Genomic DNA, 18,822 nt, shown 5'->3' with positions numbered 1-18,822 from the left:
GGCAGAGCGTGGAGGCAATACTGAGCCCAGAGTAACACGCAGCAACACAGAAAATAAGCCCAATTCCATGGTATCTGTCAGCACATTTGAAAAGACCAAATAGCCACCCAAATACAACACCTTTCCACCTCTGAGCCCATTTCTTTACCTGCAAAGGTGGGGATTCACTCACTTCTTCACTTACTGAAGCATGTTATTTGGGCATCCGCCAGCAGGGGGCCGCTGGGGATGCACCGAAGAGCAAGCACCAGCTCCTGACACAAATGATCCCCTTTCCTAGGAGTGTGGTGTGGATTGAACTGAATATTTTAAAGGGTCTACAGAGTAGGAATTGGTACTGACACCATCATTGTCATCAGCCTTAGATTATATTAGATCCAAATGCCTAATCAGAGTGGCCTCCTGCCTCGGGACTCAGTCTTACTTGCTGAAGATCTCCAGGTTTTTCTGGAATATCTGTTCTATCCTCTGGCCTGCAGAAGTCCCACGGCACCTCATGGAGTCTGGCTAACTCCTTGGATCTGAATGGATAATTAGACAATCTTGAATTTCAAAGTAAAAAAAAAGAAGTGGACTGGAGATGCCATCTTTCCTTTCCTCCTTCTACCCCATTGTAGATTCCCCCTGGATGCGCATTCTAGAAGAGATCTTTCATGCTTTCAACATTCTTGGATATCTTCTGCACATTGGACATTCCAAAAGTTGAACACACACACGCAAGGACCTTTAGTCCTTGAGAAACCAAAAAGTTTTCAAACCCAAATTCTAAAAATCGACAAGGCAGATGTCAGCATTTCCAAGAGAGTGAGAAGGGTGTCCTCCAATGGATGTTTAGGACACTGGCAAAACAGAGGTCTTGCGATTTTGTAAGCTGAGATGCACTTGGCACTGTATGCACATGCACATCCCTTTGATGTCTCAGCCATACTTTTGCCTCCACCTGTGTTCCCTCTTCCTTCCACTGGACATCTCCTCATGCCCTGAGAAGGCAATGTCCCTAAGCCATAAAGAACTTGGAATGTATTTCTCAAAAGTACATTTTTCAACATTCAAGGAATTTCAAGAAATGTACTATTCGCCTAAGGGCAGATGACTTAAAAGATCTCTCTGGTGATGGCTTCAAATGAGCTGGTGATTGGAAAGCTGCTGCGACTAGGAGGCATTATTATTCTACACCGACACTTCAGAGGGGAGAGCTAGTTAGGGGAACATTTCCCTCCCTAACATTTTATCCCTGCTGAAATAAGTCAAAATACCCAATGTTCTTTGTATTCAAAGGTGACACCAGTACCAGCACGACTGTCAGCTGCTGTCAGTCCCCAGCTTTTGGAAGCAATGTCGCGGCGCTGTAACTCGCTTTTCAGTTTGCTCAGTTATGTCTTTGAAGCAGCGTCACCATGCATCTCTTCCACAGCTCACTGTTCAGCCAAATCGCACCATTTCAGCAGGAAATCAGCTCACTACTTAAAAGCCAGTGGGCCAGCCTCCTCCTTGTTGAGGATTTAGACCTGTGTTTGTCAAAGAGGGGTCCTCCCAGAGGCAGCATCAACATCCCCCCGGGTGCATGAGGCAACACAGGTTCCTGGACCTCACCACAGACTGATGGATTCAGAGACCCTAGGAAGAGATCAGGTAATCTGCATTTTAAACAAATGCCTCTGGTGATTCCTGTGCACCTGATGGTTACAACTTCCAAGTAGAAGGACAGGCATTGTGGCATAGTGGGTAAAGCTGCTGCCTGAGATGCTGGGGTCCCATATGAGCACTGGTTCATGTCCCGGCAACTCCACTTGCAATTCAGACCCCTGCTAACGGCCTGGGGAAAGTAGCGGAAGATGGATGGCCCAAGTGCCCTGTCACCCACATGGGAGGCCCAGATGAAGCTCCTGGCTCCTGGCTCCTGGCTTCAGCCCGGCTCAGACCTGGCTATTGCAGCCACTTTGGAAGTGAACCGGCAGATGGAAGATCTCGCTCTGTATCTCTCCCTCTCTCTGTAACTCTGACTTTCAAATAATAAATAAATCTTAAAGAAAAAAACCTTGGGAGTTGAGGGCTTTTGCAGTCATCAACTATGCTTTGCTTGAGCCTCATGCATTCATTTATGTCTGGGAACATTAGCAACTTCTGGAGACCTGTTCTCAGAAATATACCTGAACACCCCCTAGAAAACTCTCTGTTGCTTAAATACATTATTGCTTCGGGTCAGCAAATGTCCCACTTGCAATCAAGTATATCACGCTGAATGTCTAGGCAGAGCCTGAACAAAGAAAACAAATCAAATTCAAAATTTTAATGTACTTTGAAAGAAGAGGAACTTGAAGACGGGGAGTAGTATTCTAAATAACAGAGGTACATTCTGAGAAATGCATCATTAGGCAAGATTGCTACTGTGTGAACATCATCGTAAATGAGTGTACTTCAAAACGTTTGTGGAAAATTAAAAGATAAGCCCATTTTGGTACAAAAATTCTTGAAATCTCTGCATATAAGGGCTCTTTAGAAAGTACATGAAAATATACATTATGAAAAAAATGCATAGATTTCAAAAGTTTTTTGCACAAAAATAGTTCACTTTAAATTCATTTGCCCATGAACTGTTTAGAAAGCACCTTCATGTGTACGAAAACTAGGACACCTATGACGTCCCTAAATAACACGATATGGGACCAACTGGCATACACACAGTCTACCACTGACCAAAATGTTACGATGCAGCTTATGACTGTTTAACCTTCAACAAAAAGGCGGAAAGCCCTTTGTTTGGCTGATACATAGGCAATACTTTCCGGTATATGCTAAGAAAATAAAAATAAGTGTAACACCTTGGACACCTTTCTTAGGCAAGTAGACTTCCAGCCCTGCTCAGATTGGCTGTACTCCCTTCCCTGACCACCTACAAGTTATACTGCTCCACGGCCCAGAGCTCCATCCCCTCTACATCATTTCCACAACCACAGACAGCATTTTTGTTCATTTTTATAATTTTGATTATAGATGTACAAGAAATGACAGAAAAATATTGTACAGATTGGTCCCACGTACCCTGCATCTAGTTTTTCCAATGGTAACATCTGGTACAATATCAAAGTCAGGAAACTGATGTTGGCCATTGGTACAATCCGCAGAACATACTCAGATTCTACCAGTTTAACATGCACAGTGTGTGTGTGTGTGTGTGTGTGTGTGTGTGTCTGTGCACTTTTATCACACATGCAGTTTTACACGGATTAGTGGAATCTTCACAACAAAGCTAAGGAACAGTTCCATTACCATGGGGCTCTCTTTGTAGCCATGCCCAGCCCCCTCCACCCTCATCCCTAACCCCAGCAATGACTAATCTGTTCTCCATCTCTATAATTTCACATAATTATTTTTAGTAGTATTTTAATAGCCTTGAGGCAACCTCCAACCATGCTGAACTTCCTGCCTGGACTGTCCAAGTTATCTCTCAGGGTACCAATTACTGTTTTTGTTAGTGTTCTAGTTATAAAGTTGCATGAATTTTTAGTGGTCTTTCTATAATCCTAATATTCCTAAAAGCATTCTTTTTCACGTACAATTTTGCTGAGTGTGTGGTTTTCAGCAATATCTATTCTGTGTCACAGCAGAAATATTTGTATAATGGCTGAAACAGAATAGAAGCTTATTTTTTACTCACAGAAGAGTCCAAGGAAGATGTTCTGTCTGGCAAGCAGTTTTTGGTGCTATTCTTGTTTGGAACCTTTCAAACACATGCTTTGTTATTGTCTTAGCCCATTTTCTGTTGCTATAACACAGTACCTGGACCGGACAATTCATAAAGGAAAGATGCTTATTTTAAGTTCAATGGGCTTTCTTCGTTTTTGCATTCCTGTGACACTCAGCAAATATCCATAGCTACTAATGGATGACAGTTAATATATACTCAAATTTTTACTTATTAATTTTCATGTTATTTGGAAGACAGAAACTGATGGAGAGAGAGAGAGAGAGAGAGAGAGACAGAGAGAGAGAGAGAGAGAGAGGGAGAGGAAGGGAAGAATACCTTCTATTCACTGGTTCATTCCCCCAAATGCCTACAACAAGCCAGGCCCAAGCCAGGTTAAAGTTAGGAGCCCAGAATTCAATCTGGGTCTCCCACTTCACGGGCAGGGAGGGACCTGAGTACTTAAACCATCACCGACTGCCTCCAAGGGTGTGAATTAGCAGGAAGCTGGTAGAGTTTGGGACTTAAAACAAGCACTTCCACTGTCAAGTAGGTTTAACAAGCAGTGGCTTAACCTCTGAGCCAAACAACCTCCCCACTTTGTATATCTAAATTCCATACCTATTATGTATTCTTACTGAATCCTTTTCACAGATCGGAAAACTGGAGCACAGAGAGGTAAAGTAACTTGTCTGTGATTACAGAGCTAGGAAGCTAAAGAGCTGGGATTTGAACTTAAGAGCCTGGCCTTTTCAACTGCTCTTCTAATGAAGTGAAAATAAGTGATTATGAATAAGTCACATGCAGAGAATTAAGAATGGACCTGGGAATACGTGCCTGTCCTTGCTGAGACTGCACGGAAAGCTTTGGGCATTGAAGACCTCGTGGTTAATGGATTTCCCAGCTCTCTCTTGGGTTTTGGACTTAGAGCTATCACAAATTTCTCTCAGTTCTCCTGGAGATGGTCAGGCTCTGTTGAACTGAGATATGATAAGCAGTGACACCAGAGGCTGAAAAGAAGACTAGAATGCTAATTTGTTAGTGTCCAGGGAGTTAGAGAGGTGACACCCACACAAGCACAGATATCAGATGGTTAGAATGACGTAGCACTAGGGAAACTGAGCTAAGAGCAGGAGGATGCAGGGTGAGCTTACTGCCTGCTTCCTAAAGCTCTGAGCCCATTGCAAAGGGAGCTGCTATTTTTAAGGAACGCCGTCACCAGCGACGCACGGTGAGTCACTGCTGATTAAAAGGCTGAAGCTGAGGAGCTGACCGGGAGGCTCAATATTGAGTCATCAGTGCGCCATCTCTCCTGAACAACATTGGAGACATTCTTCTCTCTCAAGTCTCCATTTGCAATATTCCATAAAAACGTCCGAGCCAGGATTCACTTTATTGGTTTGGATTGTGAAGTCCGCTCCATTGATTCTGATCACTCCCTTCCTATCTTTACAGCTGCAGTCTGGACAGCTGTTACCAGGGGATGGCACTGCCTTAGGCTTAGTTATATAGAGATGGACAGGGGAGGGGAAGGGATTGGTCAGTCTTTTCTTTTGTTGCCAATAATTCAGGAAAAATAATAACACTATTAGGTGCAGTGAGTCATGCTTTTTCTAAAAGAAAATGTTTTTCATTTATAAAAATACAGTAGTACCCAGTTGAGATTTGGGAAGGTAAGAGATGCAAACACCCAGTGTAGGAGTCAAGATTCAATGCAGGAAACAGAAATGGCTCTAGAAATCTTAAATTTGAAAAGGCTTAACGCAGGGGGTGAAGACTTTACATAATCACTGAAATCCTGTCAATATGCCCAGAAAACCACAGAACGAACCCACTGGGGAGACACTGCCTCCGAGGCCTCCATTAGGGCTACCGAACTCTGGGACCCATTTCTTTTTTTTTTTTTTATCTTTTATTTAATGAATATAAATTTCCAAAGTATGACTCATGGATTACAATGGCTTCCCCCCCCCATACCGTCCCTCCCACCCACACCCCTCCCCTTTCCCACTCCCTCTCCCCTTCCATTCACATCAAGATTCATTTTCGATTATCTTAATATACAGAAGATCAGCTTAGTATACCTTAAGTAAGGATTTCAACAGTTTGCTCCCACACAGAGACATAAAGTGAAAAATAATAGATGATTTTTTTTTAAATGATGATGAAATCAGATCAGACCTATTGTCATGTTTAATCCCAGTGAGAGTCAAGTTGAGAATTGATAATTTCTTTTTTTTTTTTTACAGAAGATCAGTTTAGTGTACATTAAGTAAAGATTTCAACCTTTTGCACCCCCATAGAAACACAAAGTGAAATATACTGTTTGAGTACTCGTTATAGCATTAAGCCTCAATGTACAACACATTAAGGACAGAGATCCTACATGAGGAGTAAGTGCACAGTGACTCCTGTTGTTGACTTTACAAATTGACACTCCTGTTTATGGCATCAGTAATCTCCCTATGCACCAGTCATGAGTTTCCAAGGCTATGGAAGCCCTCTGAGTTCTCCGACTCTTATCTTGTTTAGACACGGTCATAGTCAAAGTGGAGGTTCTGTCCTCCCTTCAGAGAAAGGCACCTCCCTCTTTGAAGACCTGTTCTTTCCACTGGGATCTCACTCACAGAGATCTTTTTGCCAGAGTGTCTTGACTTTCCATGCCTGAAATACTCTCATGGGCTTTTCAGCCAGATCCGAGTGCCTTTAGGGCTGATTCTGAGGCCAGAGTGCTATTTAGGACATCCGCCATTCTATGAGTCTGCTGAGTATCTCACTTCCCATGTTGGATCACTCTCCCCTTTATTTATTCTATCGGTTAGTGTTAGCAGGTACTAGACTTGTTTATGTGCTTCCTTTGACTCTTAGTCCTTTCATTATGATCAATTGTGAACTGAAATTGATCACTTGGAATAGTGAGATGGCATTGGCACATGCCACCTTGATGGGATTGAACTGGAATCCCCTGGTATGTTTCTAACTCTACCATTTGGGGCAAGTCAGCCCGAGCATGCCCCAAGTTATACATCTCTTCCCTCTCTTATTCCCACTCTTATGTTTAACAGGGATCACATTTCAGTTAAATTTCAACACTTAAGAATAACTGTGTGATAATTGCAGAATTAAACCAGTCATATTAAGTAGAACAGACAAAAAAAAAATACTAGGAGGGATAATGTATTAAGTTGTCCATTAACAGTCAGGGCTATGCTGATCAAGTCACCATTTCTCATAATGTCCATTTCACTTCAGGAGGTTTCCTTTTTGGTGTTCAGTCAGTTGTCACCGATCAGGGAGAACATATGGTATTTGTCCCTTTGGGACTGGCTTATTTCACTCAGCATGATGTGTTCCAGATTCCTCCATTTTGTTGCAAATGACTGGATTTTGTTGTTTCTTACTGCGGTATAGTATTCTAAAGAGTACATATCCCATAATTTCTTTATCCAGTCTACCATTGATGGGCATTTAGGTTGGTTCCAGGTCTTAGCTATTGTGAATTGTGCTGCAATAAACATTAGGGTGCAGACCGCTTTTTTGTTTGTCAATTTAAACTCCTTTGGGTAAATTCCAAGGAGTGGGATGGCTGGGTCGAACGGTAGGGTTATATTCAGGTTTGTGAGGAATCTCCAGACTGATTTCCATAGTGGCTTGACCAGTTTGCATTTCTGGGACCCATTTCTGGGTGTTTCTGATATTGGGAAGCCACATTGCCACCTCACACTTCCTCCAGATACCCAGAAAGCTGGAGAATGGATACAGAAAGACTGAAAAGTCTTGTGCTTGTACTACTTTGCTTGCCAACGACAGCAAAGAGTCAAGTGGAGCAGCGAAATGGCATCTACTGCATCCACCTTCCAAATCCCAAGTGAGTATAGTCAGCCCTGGGTCCAGGCCCCACTTCAGACGCCAACACGTACAGATGCTCAAGTCCCTTAATAAAATGATGTAACACTGGTATACAACTCACGTGCATCCACCATAAACCATCTCTAGATGACTTATGATGCCTAATACAATGTAAATGCTGTGTAATAGTTGTTACGCTGGATTGTTTAGGGAAAATGAAAGGAAAAATAGTCTGTACATGATCAGTACAGATGCAATATTTTTAAAAATATTTTGCATCCTTGATTGGTTGACTGCACAGATGTGGAACATATGGATGTGGAGGGCTGGCTGTGCACTCTCATTGGCCCGCCTGCCTTTGCTTTCAGAAGGCTAGTGGGGGTGGGGCTGGAGAGTGTAGTCTGCCATTCACTAGCTCCTGGTAAGAGTCTTGGGCAGAAGGTGGAGGGAGCCAGTTCACAACCCCACGTAACTCAGACCAAGAGATTGACTCACTGCTCTGGCTCCGGCTGGTGGAACAGAGCCGCTGCGCAGTGTCTTGGATGCACGTGTTCTCAGTCTCCCTCCTTTCACTTCACTTTTCATTGCCCTGTTGTGATGACTGCAAATCAACCTCTTACTAAAGATGAACTCACTGAATTGAGGGAGTGGTGCATTCGGTGTAGCCAAACCCACAGGATCCCAGATCATGCCTTCTGAGGTCATCTGTCTCCTCTGTGGGCAATATCTTGATGGTAGACCAGAGTCCTCTTTTGAGGAACCCTAGGCCTGGAGCAAACAAAGTAACAGGCACCTGTGTGTAGCCTCCAGACTGGCTAGAACCCACTTTACCATCATCAAAATTTCCAAAAACATGCAAGGAACCTCTTAGAGCTAGCCGCCCAATTAAAGGAGGGCCAGGAGTTCTGTGTACTAAGCAGAGTCCTGCCCGGGAGCTGATCACGCACCTCTCAACATCAGCTTCAATCTAAAATTCCTTTACTCTTAACCCTTCAAAGAATTGGAATTAAGCCACAGCTGCCTGTACTCCATGCTTACACTTTGCAAAATAAATACCTAATTTCCTCCACCACCCCAGTTGGTTGGTTAACTGGGCACCGGGCAAGCAGAGCTGAGCTGTGGGGTTCTGCACCGCTGTGATCATGTCCCCCCTCCCCCGCCACTTGGCCATGGCCTTGCCCTTACTATTCATACCCCTTTCATGGAGGAGCCAGCTGAAGCCTGGAGGGGGCGAGTAGTCTGCACACACTTGTGCTAGAGGAGGACAAGGTGGGGGAGGAGCTGGGCTCTGAACTGCATCTGACGGGTTCCAGAAATGCACTCCCCACTGGTGCTTGACCATCTGCCTTCCTTGTAAGTCCATGGCCTCTGAAAGTCTAGCGCAACTGGCAGCCAGCCCCAGGGGTGGGGCCTGCTCCCAGGCTCCCACAGGTCTCAGGCAGCTTCTCTCTTGCTTCTGCCATTACAGGGTTTTGCAACATTTCTCTGCAGCTTTAGTGCTTGGAGGAAGCTTTTTCTACCTACCTGTCTCCCTCTGGAGAGAGAAGTGCTTTCCTCCTCCCAGGCATGGTCTTAAATGACCTTCTGCTACTTCCGTGTAGACTTATTTCATCTCTCTCCGTGAGGAATAGAGAACATGAAGGCTTCACATTTGGAATTCGCTTAGTCTCAGCAAAATGTAATTGCTGCATTTTTTTCCTTTTCTAATCACAGGGGACTTCTCAGCAGCCTAGATGCTAATGCTCGGGCTCCCTCACTCCCATCTCCAACTGCTCTTTGAAGCTTGGCTTTGGTGTGGAACTCATTTTGCTTCAAGAGGCCTCATTAATGAGGTTGACAACAGGCAGATCCAGCCAGGCCCCTTGAAAGGCTTGTCACCTCCTCTGCCCCAGAGCTGGTCAAACGCATGTGAACGCCATGGTCGCTGCTTGTCTGTTTGCATCTGCTTGGAAAACATCTCCTCCCCTATTTAAAATACCCTCTGAACGTGAAATGGCATCTAGGCACCCCTGGTCTCTGCTCACTTCTCTCCTCTGGGGCTCATTCAGCAACCACTAAATGATCAACAGCCCTCAGGACCCATTCTTCTCATTTATTCATTCACAAATGTTTGTGAGTGCTTGCTATGTGCAAGGCTCTGGGCTTAGTGCCTGGCGAAATTAGCGAATCCATAGAGTTCTCATCTTCTGGAAGTGTCCAGTATAGACATTACCCACATCACCAACCCATACAAGAACTGGAAGTGAAAATATCTGGCATTTCCTTAAAACTAGGTTCTGACTTAGGTAAGGTGGTCAGGGAGGGCTTCTCAGAAGAGGCAACATTTACATTGAAGGGAAAGAGAGGAGGTAGCTGTGCCAAGTGAGGAGGGGGAGAACACGTAGGGCAGCAAGGGCAGCGTGCAGTGTGAAGAAAGAACTTGGCGTGTCTTAGGCTTCGCAGGGAGCCCAGTACAGTGGGAGATCCCTGCCACTGGAAGAAGGGTACTGATGCTGGCAGGGTCTTGGCGGTCAAGGTGAAGGAGTCTGGGATGGGACACTGTTGAAAGGTCCACGCGGGGCAGGGGTAGGATATGTACCTGAGTGGGCATTCAGGGGATGATGAGCAATGCGGAGGCACAGAGCTCAGTGCCACCAAGGGCAGTGGGCAGAAGCCTGGACTCCCCGGGGTGGGGAGGAGTGGAGAGAAGGGAGCGGGGTGGGGGGTGAAGCTGAGTAAGTTTTGCTGACAGAAGAAATGCAAGCCGCAGGGAGGCGGCCCAGGCTGCAATGCTTTCTGGTTCTGGATGTATTGGGTGTAGCATCAAGGAATCCTGGCACCAATATGGGGGTGACATATTCTGCCCATTGGGTGAGCAGGCTTGATGACCTACTGATACGCCTCTGGCCAACCTAGCTTTTCTCCCTTCTGGCTGCATCCTTGCTATTGCAGTCCCATCCCAGCAGACAGAACCCGTGGCTGCTTATTTACCTAAGACTGCGACCCCACAAAATGCCACTTGGCCCTGACAGTATCTTGGGGGGTGGTGAGGAGCCCAGCTTCCAGGGCCTGACAGACTGGCCCAAAGCTTGACCATTGTCCTTGGCCAATGGAGCCATCTCACCTGCTTCTCAGAGGCGTGACTTCTTCAGCTGTAAATTGAGGGGAAGACACCACCAGCCTCTTGACTGGGTTGTCAGGAGGGCTTAGTGAGCTACTGCAGCTGGAGTCGTTGGGGCAGTGCCTGGCACACGGGCTCAGTGCCAGAGTATGTTAGGGTCAATTAGAAGGGGCCGGGTACTTTGGAACTTCTTTTATTTCACTCTATGCCCAATTGCAATAGGGTTTGGGATTTTGAGGCGTTCCAAACAGTGCCAAGCACATGGTGGATTAGCAAGGAAAGACTACTAAGTACTTCACAGGGAGATGGACGATGGACTTTATTCCAGAGTGCAGAGCATTTCGCTTCAAAACCTCCACTGAAAATCTGGCCCCCTTTCTCTCTGTCTACTCACTGCCATTTCTATGCCCCTGCCCCACTTCCCACTTAGTGGGTTTCCATGGCTTCTGGGATTGGACGCTCCTTCTCACCTCACTCTCAGCATTTTCTAGAGTGCACTATTGGTTATGCTCAACCCCTCTCTGTTCTATACTATAGAGGGAGCATTTGCACCCCACCCCGCCCCCCGCCTCCTGCAGTTCACATGTTGAAATTCTAACTCTCGAGGTTCTCTTACATCTACTGCCTAAGAGTCGTGCTGTAAGAAGCAGCAGCCTCCCTCTCGGCCTCCGTGAGCAGCAGCAACCATGCGTGAGTGCATCTCCAGCCACATCTCCATTGCCAGGCTCGTGTCCAGATCGCAATGCCTGCTGGGAGCTCTATTGCCTGGAACACGGCATCCAGCCCGATGGCCAGATGCCAAGTGACAAGACCATTGGGGGAGGAGACGACTCCTTCAACACCTTCTTCAGTGAGACGGGCGCTGGCAAGCACGTGCCCAGGGCCGTGTTTGTAGACCTGGAGCCCACGGTCATTGATGAAGTTCGCACTGGCACCTACTGCCAGCTCTTCCACCCGGAGTAGCTCATCACGGGCAAGAGAGATGCTGGCAATAACTATGTCCGCAGGCACTAAACCATTGGCAAGGAGATCATTGACCTCATCCTGGACCGAATTCGCAAGCTGGCTGACCAGTGCACGGGCCTGCAGGGCTTCTTGGTTTTCCACAGCTTTGGTGGGGGAACCGGTTCTGGGTTCACCTCCCTGCTGATGGAACGCCTCTCTGTCGATTACGGCAAGAAGTCCAAGCTGGAGTTCTCCATCTACCCAGCCCCCCAGGTTTCCACAGCTGTGGTGGATGGAGCCCTACAACTCCATCCTCACCACCCACACCACCCTGGAGCACTCTGATTGTGCCTTCATGGTAGACAATGAGGCCATTATGACATCTGTCGTAGAAACCTCGATATCGAGCGCCCCACCTACACTAACCTGAATAGGTTGATAGGTCAAATTGTATCCTCTATCACAGCTTCCCTGCGGTTTGATGGAGCCCTGAATGTTGATCTGACAGAATTCCAGACCAACCTGGTGCCCTACCCCCGCATCCACTTCCCTCTGGCCACATACGCTCTGCTGAGAAAGCCTACCACGAGCAGCTTTCTGTAGCAGAAATCACCAATGCCTGCTTTGAGCCGGCCAACCAGATGGTGAAATGTGACCCTCGCCACGGTAAATACATGGCTTGCTGCCTGCTGTATCGTGGTGATGTGGTTCCCAAAGATGTCAATGCTGCCACTGCTACCATCAAGACCAAACGTACCATCCAGTTTGTGGATTGGTGCCCCACTGGCTTCATGGTTGGCATTAACTACCAGCCTCCCACGGTGGTGCCTGGTGGAGACCTGGCCAAGGTGCAGCGAGCTGTGTGCATGCTGAGCAACACCACAGCCGTGGCCGAGGCCTGAGCTCACCTGGACCACAAGTTTGACCTGATGTATGCCAAGCATGCCTTTGTTCACTGGTACGTGGGGGAGGGCATGGAGGAGGGAGAGTTTTCTGAAGCTCATGAGGGCATGGCTGCCCTGGAGAAGGATTACGAGGAGGTTGGTGTGGATTCTGTTGAAGGTGAGGGTGAGGAGGAAGGAGAGAAATACTAAAAGCAAAGGTGCTGCTTTTACAGGGAAGCTTTTTCTGTTTTAAACAGTGTAAATTGGGGTCTGATCAGTTAATTTGTATGTAGCAGCATATGCTCTCATATACAATTACTGAGTTATGCTTTGAAACATGAATGCTTTGTTGGGGACCCAAGCGGTTCATTTCTCTGATGGGTTTTGAATAAAGTATTCCCTGTCTTAAATAAAAAAAAAAAAAAGAAAGAAAAAGAAATTCTAACTCTCAATGTGTCGGGATTAGGAAGTGGGGCCATTGAAAACAGTGCCTGGCATCAGGGAAATGCAAATCAAAACCACAATGAGGTTTCACCTCACCCCGGTTAGATTGGCTCACATACAGAAATCTACCAACAGATGCTGGCGAGGATGTGGGGAAAAGGGGACACTAACCCACTGTTGGTGGGAATGCAAACTGGTCAAGCCACTATGGAAATCAGTCTGGAGATTCCTCACAAACCTGAATATAACCTACCATTAGACCCAGCCATCCCACTCCTTGGAATTTACCCAAAGGAATTTAAATTGGCAAACAAAAAAGCGGTCTGCACCCTAATGTTTATTGCAGCACAATTCACAATAGCCAAAACCTGGAACCAACCTAAATGCCCATCAACGGTAGACTGGATAAAGAAATTATGGGATAACAGGAGTGTCAATTTGTTAAGTCAACAACAGGAGTCACTGTGCACTTACTCCTCATGTAGGATCGCTGTCCTTAATGTGCTGTACACTGAGGCTTAATGCTATAACAAGTACTCAAACAGTATATTTCACTTTGTGTTTCTAGGGGGGTGCAAACTGTTGAAATCTTTACTTAATGTATACTAAACTAATCTTCTGTGAAAAAAAAAAGAAATTATCAATTCCCAACTTGACTCTCACTGGGATTAAACATGACAATAGGTCTGATCTGATTTCATCATCATTTAAAAAATCATCTATTATTTTTCACTTTATGTTTCTGTGTGGGAGCAAACTGTTGAAATCTTTACTTAATGTATGCTAAACTGATCTTCTGTATATAAAGAGAATCGAAAATGAATCTTGATGTGAATGGAAGGGGAGAGGGAGTGGGAAAGGGGTGGGTTGCGGGTGGGAGGGGCGTTATGGGGGGGAAGCCATTGTAATCCATAAGCCGTACTTTGGAAATTTATATTCATTAAATAAAAGTTAAAAAAAAAAAAAGAAAGAAAACAGTGCCTGGCACACAGCCAGGGCGGCAGCTCCTATTCGGATGATTAGAGGGAACCCAGGTACTCTGGGACTGCTCTCATTTCACTCTATGACTAGGTCACCAGGGTAGAGCTCTAATGAATGGGGTTAGTATTTAGAGAGGCCTCTTGCCCCTTCTTCCAAGTGAGGGTACGGAGAGAAGAAGGCCATCTGTCTACGGTCCACCATCATTCAATGTCCTCATCAGACACTGAATCTGCCTGGGCCTTGACCTTGGGTTTCTCAGACCCAGGACCGGGCTCAACAGCTTACTGATGTTTCTAAACCTGTCAGTTTGTGGTATCTTGTTATAGCAGCCCTGGGATGGACTAAAGCATTTTCTATTTCCCTAATTTCTGGTCCTAATTATTTAATTTCTTCTATTTTTGGCGGGTTGAGTCTCTGTTCTCTTACTAACTGTTGAGATTAAATCTTAGCTCAAAAGAGATTATGTCATTTTTCCTTTTTCTGTTTTGTACTTTTAAACATATTTGTGTGCCCCTGAGCATGATTTTCGATGTTTCTCATAAGTCTTGATGTGTGGGATTTTTATTAAAATTCTGTTCAAAAGACTTTATAATTTCTACTATATTTCCTTTGATCTATGTGTTACTTAGAACACTGCTCAGTTTCTACATCAGGCTGGTTTTTGTGTTGACGCCCAGCTTAGTTGTGTTGTGTCAGAGGTGCACAGGGCTACAATTGTTGGGGTTTCTTTTATGACCCAGCATGTAGTCCTTTCTGGTAAATGGTCTGTGTGAGCTTGCAGACAACGCGTGCTCTGCGGTTGTTCTGTGGGTGTACATTAGGTCAAGCTTCCTAAATGTGGTGTTCCTATAGCCTTATTGATTGTTTTCCATCAATTTTCTCTATCAGTTTACAAAATGTGTCTTATACTATCCCATTATGACTGGGGATTCTTCAGTTTTTTTCTTTCAGTTTTAGCTTTATGTATTTTGAAGCTGTGTTATTACATGTATACAAATTCAGAATTGTATCTTCCTGGTGAATTGAAGCTTTTATCACTATTAAGTATTCTTCATGTATTATAAGTATTGTCATTTGTTTTAAAGTCTATTTTGTCTAAAATTAATAATCTATACAAGATTTCTTTTTTTCCATTTTTTACTTTTAACTTTTTACATTTCTGTAGTATTTTGTTTACATCATCCTTGGTAAACTGTCTACAATTATTTCTGTCTTTAAAAATCTAGGCTAATCATTGTTTTCTAGTACAACTATTTTGACTTTATTTGCTGGAGCAGAGTGAGATGAAGAACTTGTGTTTAGGCCATTTGAGGTCCTGATTCCTCCAGATATCAAGGTACTAGTTAACACTGAGCCTTAATTTTAGGCCTCCTACCTACTCTCTTAGTCCATCCAGGCTGCTCTAACAAACTGCCTTAGCCTGGGTGGCTTATAAACAATATAGACTCATTCTCACAGTTCTGGAGGCTCCTCAATCCAAGATCAAAGAGCCAGTGCATGTGTTGGCTACTGAGCACTCGCTCTTTATAGATGTGACTTCCTGCTGTGTCCTCACATAGCAACCTCTTATAATGTTACTAATCCCATTTCTGAGGAAAAGATGCCTACTAGTTAATTCCTTTCTATAGGCCCCACATCTTGCTACTGTTGCGTTGGGAGCTAGGTTTCAAAGTCTAAATTCTAGGGTACACCAACTATGTGCTGTCAGACTACAGCACATACCTTTTCATAGACTAATCCTTGGAAACATGTTTTCTTCATTTGTGAAAGATGTGTCCCTACATACAGAATTCTAAGTTGGTAGTTGTTTATTTCTGCTCTTATTTCATTCTCTCTGGCTTCCACTGTATCCCACATTCTTACTCTGTAATACTTGCTTCTACAGTTCCAACTTTTATTTGTAACAAAAAACTTCCATGTTTTATTGGGTAGTTTCTTTAACTGGACAGTTTTCCCCATCCTTCAATAGCTCTCTGTTAATTCAGATGTGAGGGTGCAATGCAGTACTTGGCGATTCCAGTAGCCTGCCTGACTGGAGGACAGCCATGGGGGAATGGTAGGGCAACCTCCCGGGAAACACAATCCCCACTGAAAACCAGCCAGATTCCTTAAACTGCCAAGGAACCTTCTGATGTGGAGCTCCGACTCTACTTTTTAGCTTATCCCTCTATGATTTAAGACAAACCAGCCAGATTCAAATATTTGTGAAATGTATCTTTTTCCTTATTCCAAGCTAAACTCATATCACCAAACTCATATCATTTCCTCCTTTGAAGTGCTGATTTTCTCTTATCTCTACTGAGCTAATCCCCAAAGTTTTGACTTAGATGTCCCTATTCCATGAAGCCATTTTTATAATTTGAGGTCAGATGTCACATGGATTTCTTCGTGGATCTTAAGTTAGCTTGTACTATTAGCTATCTTTTAATGTTTATGCTTTGTTTTACAAGTAAATAATATGGTCTTGAAGGAAAGATATGTCTTGCACTTTTTAGTACCTGACACCTTAGCCTTAGTACTATAAACAGGGATTTATGCATACCATGTTAATGGATTTACATTGATTGGTTTCTCTTGTAGCTTCTCTCAATATACTAAAAAGTGATCCCTCTAGTTGTACACACAGTGCATTTTTGCCTTTGGGTACTTTTAACCTTATGAAGGTCCAGAAATAAATGAGGACCACCCAAATGAGAACAGAGGATATTATTCAGAACTTACTATGAGAATAGTCACTCACCATCACTTATGTTTGGCGGACACTCAATTGCAGAGATCTTCTGATCTTGTTGAGGTTGGTCATCATGATAATAATCTGATGAGAGAATGATTGCACAGAATATGAGACGCCACATAGAACGCAAAGGACCAGCATTGTGACAATTATGACAAAAAGAAGAAAAAGTAGTGGAGTAGATCCTTTAAGATGCTTCCGAATTAGGAACCTAGTTGTCCAATCCAGGTCAAGGGAACAAATCTCATGGGCCGTGAAGATCAACTAGGTCATTGTTCAAGCAGCTTTTTCCTTAAGGTTGTCAGTAGCCTGTTTTTAGCTCCCTCCCTCTTTTTTTTTTTTTTTTTTTTAAGATTTTATTTATTTTTTTTGAGAGGTAGAGTTACAGACAGACAGAGGGAGAGACAGACAGAAAAGTCTTCCATCTGCTGGTACACTCCCCAAGTGGCTGCAATGGCTGGAGCTGGGCCAATCTGAAGCCAGGAGCCAGGAGATTCTTCTGGGTCTCCTATGCGGGTGCAGGGGCCCAAGGACTTGGGCCATCCCCCACTGCTTTCCCAGGCCATAGCAGAGAGCTGGATCAGAAGAGCAGTTGGGACATGAACCGGCGCTCATATGGGATGCTGGTGCTGCAGGCAGAGGTGTAGCCTACTAGGCCACAGTGCCGGCCCCTCTACCTCCCTTGTTTAATTGCTCTGAGTATAACAAGACATTTTAGCAGTGGCACAGATGACATTGTCACTAACAAGAAACCCAGAGCAATGAGACTGTCCATCTCCGATCATGCTAAAGAACTGCCACCAGTATGTGTTCCATTTAGTGCAGGAGTAGCATCATCAATAACTCTTGCTTGTGTTAATGGTAAGTTTTGTACAGTCTTTTCTATGGGATTCTTCTCACCACAGGGAACACAGACAAACAAGGAATCAGCAACAGGAGAGTACCTGAATAATTATGGGTGCTTCAGTTTTGGAACTTACACGTGAGTCAGGATTTTTACTCTTGATGATTTATAGCATTAAAATCTCTGTGCGTTGACTTGGAATACTATTCTTAAACTGCATAAAGTGTTAGTTTGAGGCAAATAGGACTAGATGTCCTGGCCACAAAGAAAGTTTTATCTGGTAGGGGCATATGGGAGAACAGGAAAAAAGGAGTTATTCGTAACAGTAAGTTGGAACCAAGGCTTTATATTAACTGGGATACATATTTGGATCTCAAGTTAGTTCTTCCATGTAGCAAGTATTTGGCCCATCACCCTACTAAGGTTTTTTAATTCAAATTTAAAAATCCGGAGTCTGGTCAATATATTATAATAATAATGGGTTCCTTTTCACGCAGAGAGGAGCACTAGCAAAATCACAGGTTGATTCATTTAGGATCACTTGCCCATGTAATTGCAAGTGGAAACATCATCAGCTGTAAGTCCCTATGGTCTTATTTAACGGGATTGGAGCTGTTCAGAGATTTTTGTTATGGGGCTTGGTAATGGACGGCATAACCAGCAGTCAGTAAGATGGAAAAGGCTATTGTTTGGGATCACCTAAGAATGACATTAGAATGAAGATGTTGTAGCCTAGCAATTATACAAGGGTAGAATAAAAGAGAAAAGGTCCTTACGGGAGGATAAAAGCCAGAGGTCTAATAAAATGACAACAAGAAGGATGATAAGCAAGAAGGCTTAAAAAAAAAAAAAAAAGCACAAACCACACAGAGATCCAGGTCTCATGTGTCGGGAGGGAGCTGTCCACTATTTCAGGTAGTCAGCTTGTTCTGAAGGTTTTGGGTCAGCTTCAGCTTCTGCAGATTGGAGGAGCTTGGAGAAGCCTCACTTCGGAGTACTGACTGGATCATCCTTTCAACTGAATAGATTTCATAATTGCTTCTCCAGTTGTTAAATGTGAACCCAAAGATGGAATCCCTGAAGGTTCACTGTTGTATTTGCTATCAATTGTGCTAGATAAGATTCCTTCAAATGAGGTTCAAGGACATTTTCTTTAAGACATTTCCAACAGATGAAATGTTCTTGTTGAAGATCATGCAGAAGCTGTTTAGGAAGAGGTTGTGGAGTAACAGCATAATGATCTTGGGGACAGGACCACTCACAGTACAGGCATCACTTGTAACATTTTGTTGTGTCTACGTGCAGTAGGATAGAGTCTATTATCAGAGGTGAAATCTCTAAATACATGGGCCTTCC

The 18,822-nt window shown here is 44.3% G+C and overlaps 1 long non-coding RNA gene and 1 pseudogene across 2 annotated transcripts in view; both read left to right on the top strand.

The window, feature by feature from the left end:
- Positions 1–2,037, top strand: part of LOC127490221 (uncharacterized) — a 41,387-nt gene extending 39,350 nt beyond the window's left edge. The window contains exon 3 of the long non-coding RNA XR_016229831.1: positions 618–2,037. This is a non-coding gene — a long non-coding RNA (uncharacterized LOC127490221). The remainder of the gene's footprint in view (positions 1–617) is intronic.
- A 9,283-nt stretch (positions 2,038–11,320) lies between these two features.
- On the top strand, positions 11,321–12,902 carry LOC100345220 (tubulin alpha-1A chain-like; annotated as a pseudogene). Its single transcript, XR_016229826.1, has one exon. The product of XR_016229826.1 is annotated as a tubulin alpha-1A chain-like (transcript).
- Positions 12,903–18,822: the final 5,920 nt, after the last annotated feature.

This window comes from Oryctolagus cuniculus, chromosome 2, assembly GCF_051225735.1.
Source record: "Oryctolagus cuniculus isolate XC-2025 breed Fujian yellow rabbit chromosome 2, ASM5122573v1, whole genome shotgun sequence".
NCBI classification, from domain to species: Eukaryota; Metazoa; Chordata; class Mammalia; order Lagomorpha; family Leporidae; genus Oryctolagus; species Oryctolagus cuniculus.
This window is presented reverse-complemented; position numbering and strand designations above follow the sequence as displayed.